Source organism: Oncorhynchus keta, unplaced genomic scaffold (genome assembly GCF_023373465.1).
Source record: "Oncorhynchus keta strain PuntledgeMale-10-30-2019 unplaced genomic scaffold, Oket_V2 Un_contig_6459_pilon_pilon, whole genome shotgun sequence".
Classification (NCBI taxonomy): domain Eukaryota; kingdom Metazoa; phylum Chordata; class Actinopteri; order Salmoniformes; family Salmonidae; genus Oncorhynchus; species Oncorhynchus keta.
Genome location: NW_026288877.1, coordinates 33,997 through 37,873, shown reverse-complemented (window position 1 = coordinate 37,873; position 3,877 = coordinate 33,997).

The following is a 3,877-nucleotide window of genomic DNA, read 5'->3' as shown; positions in this document are numbered from 1 at the left end:
ATAAACAACAGTATGACAGGACATTATCTGGGGAGAAGAAGGGCAGAACCAGAAGTGTTCTATGACATGATAAACAACAGTATGACAGGACATTATCTGGGGAGAAGAAGGGCAGAACCAGAAGTGTTCTATGACATGATAAACAACATTATGACAGGACATTATCTGGGGAGAAGAAGGGCAGAACCAGAAGTGTTCTATGACATGATAAACAACAGTATGACAGGACATTATCTGTGGAGAAGAAGGGCAGAACCAGAAGTGTTCTATGACATGATAAACAACAGAATGACAGGACATTGTCTGTGGAGAAGAAGGGCAGAACCAGAAGTGTTCTATGACATGATAAACAACAGTATGACAGGACATGATCTGGGGAGAAGAAGGGCAGAACCAGAAGTGTTCTATGACATGATAAACAACAGTATTACAGGACATGATCTGTGGAGAAGAAGGGCAGAACCAGAAGTGTTCTATGACATGATAAACAACAGTATGACAGGACATTATCTGGGGAGAAGAAGGGCAGAACCAGAAGTGTTCTATGACATGATAAACAACAGTATGACAGGACATGATCTGGGAAGAAGAAGGGCAGAACCAGAAGTGTTATATGACATGATAAACAACAGTATGACCGGACATGATCTGGGGAGAAGAAGGGCAGAACCAGAAGTATTCTATGACATGATAAACAACAGAATGACAGGACATGATCTGTGGAGAAGAAGGGCAGAACCAGAAGGGTGCTACCCGCTGGGACTACCTGCTGGGACTACCTTCTGGGGCTACCTGCTGGGGCTACCCGCTGGGACTACCTGCTGGGGCTACCTGCTGGGGCTACCTGCTGGGACTACCTGCTGGGGCTACCTGCTGGGACTACCTGCTGGGACTACCTGCTGGGACTACCCACTGGGACTACCTGCTGGGGCTACCTGCTGGGGCTACCTAGTGGGACTACCTGCTGAGGCTACCCGCTGGGACTACCTGCTGGGGCTACCTGCTGGGACTACCTGCTGGGACTACCTGCTGGGACTACCTGCTGGAACTACCCGCTGGGACTACCTGCTGGGACTACCTGCTTGGACTACCTGCTGGGACTACCTGCTGGAACTACCCGCTGGGACTACCTGCTGGGAATACCTGCTGGGGCTACCTGCTGGGACTACCTGCTGGAACTACCTGCTGGAACTACCCGCTGGGACTACCTGCTGGGAATACCTGCTGGAACTACCCGCTGGGACTACCTGCTGGGAATACCTGCTGGAACTACCCGCTGGAACTACCCGCTGGGAATACCTGCTGGGACTACCTGCTGGGACTACCTGCTGGGACTACCTGCTGGGACTACCTGCTGGAACTACCCGCTGGGACTACCCGCTGGGACTACCTGCTGGGACTACCTGCTGGGACTACCTGCTGGGACTACCCGCTGGGACTACCTGCTGGGAATACCTGCTGGGGCTACCTGCTGGGACTACCTGCTGGGACTACCTGCTGGAACTACCCGCTGGGACTACCTGCTGGGAATACCTGCTGGAACTACCCGCTGGGACTAACTGCTGGGAATACCTGCTGGAACTACCTGCTGGAACTACCCGCTGGGAATACCTGCTGGGACTACCTGCTGGGACTACCTGCTGGGACTACCTGCTGGGACTACCTGCTGGAACTACCTGCTGGGAATACCTGCTGGAACTACCAGCTGGGACTACCCATAAGAACATGTACGAACGCGCTACTGTAAGTCACTTTAAATAAAAGTGTGTTTGAAATGACATATATGATTATATACCTCTATATTATACAGTGACATAATGTAAATAAGAAATACGTAGATGAATATATGCTCTACGTAGTAATAGGGGACTATAACCACTGTAGTTATCTGTCACTTAGTCTGACATAACACGCTATAGAAAGTGCTAGAATCTAACAGTTGTATTTGTATTTCCAGTCGATGGTTTCTGAGGCGGAGTTGTTCCTGTTGTCGTCGTGCATCACTTCAGAGCTCTTCCTCCTTAAAGACGTTATGTATTTAAAGCCACAGGAGGAGGAGTATTAACAGCTGCTACAGTCTATGAATCCCTGGGATAATTCTATATGTCTTCACGCTCAACCATATCAAATGAATTGTGAAGCTTTACTTCCTGTTCTTATCTGGCGGTGACTCGTCCTGTTATATGATATCATATTTCATTGGTGTGGCTAGCTATCGCTCAGCCATGACATGATATTCACACAGCAGAAAGGTCTTTCAGTATCTGGATAATATGTCACGATGAATCTCTCATGAGACTTTTCAATGTTAGAATCATCAAACAAAATTAGGTTGGATTCGATTTGTTTATCAAATCTTTATTTATTTTTTTAAATCTTTTTTTTTTTTTTTTACAATTTGCTTTGTTTAATAAAAACATGTATTTGAATCTAATAGTCATAAAATAAAAAAATAATAAAAATAAATAATAATAATAATAAAAATATAAAATAAAAGCTGATGAATGTAAAAGGTTTAACACAGGTGGGTGATTTAAAAATCGAACATGCCGTTTAGGTGCTGAGCTGAGAAAGTGTTGTAAATGACAGGTTTCATGCAGAGCGTTTAAAGTCTGCTCTCAGCATCAACACACGCTGACGGATCTAAAGGCTATTAACATGTGGAGAACAACAAGTCCATTTTAAACAACAGATTACTCTGCAGACAGACACAGCTTGGCTTATTACACTATTGTCCCTGATATGAGTTGTTCCTTGTCGGGACTGAAATTATTTTTCTATCAAAGGTGTCGTTTTTCTGTTGTTTTGAAAAGGGTTTTTACATACTGCGAGCGATTGATTATTCCTCACGTTATGACGACCATGATTAACACTGCTTTCCTGAGACTTTCAAGAAATTATGACATCAGAAATAATAACCAGATGTAAAATATGTTTTTCAAGAAAAAGTGAAGAAAGTAGAGGCATGATTCCACTTTAACATTTATAGCAGATAATGTTTTCTGAACTTTAGCCAAACGTCTTTTTCATGTTTGGTGTTCAGTGATGACTGGAATGGGACAGATTCCTAAAGAGCTGAAATGTTCTGACATGTTTATTCAAACATTGACCAATCCTGGCAAGAGAACGTTACCATGGAGATCCGGGAACAGGGGTGGAAGCTACAGGACGCTTGTCTTTGGGGTCAACGTCCTCTTCCTCCATGGGGACCTCTACCATCTGCTGCTACAACACGCACACACACACGCACACACACACACACACACACACACACACACACACACACACACACACACACACACACACACACACACACACACACACACACACACACACACACACACACACACACACACACACACACACACACACACACACACACATAGGTCAGAGGGCAGAATTAACACAACGCACCATGCAGATACCATTTTCACACTGTGGATCATAAACTGTTCTGTGCTTGGTCAGAGAGGTGTGGCTTAATGTGTTACCAGGTCAGCTCAGTACAGAGAGGTGTGGCTTAATGTGTTACCAGGTCAGCTCAGTACAGAGAGGTGTGGCTTAATGTGTTACCAGGTCAGCTCAGTACAGAGAGGTGTGGCTTAATGTGTTACCAGGTCAGCGTAGTACAGAGAGGTGTGGCTTAATGTGTTACCAGGTCAGCTCAGTACAGAGAGGTGTGGCTTAATGTGTTACCAGGTCAGCTCAGTACAGAGAGGTGTGGCTTAATGTGTTACCAGGTCAGCTCAGTACAGAGAGGTGTGGCTTAATGTGTTACCAGGTCAGCTCAGTACAGAGAGGTGTGGCTTGATGTGCCTCTGCATCTCTCTGCTATCTGTAGCTGTCTGCTACCTGCCTCTCTCTGCTATCTGTGTCT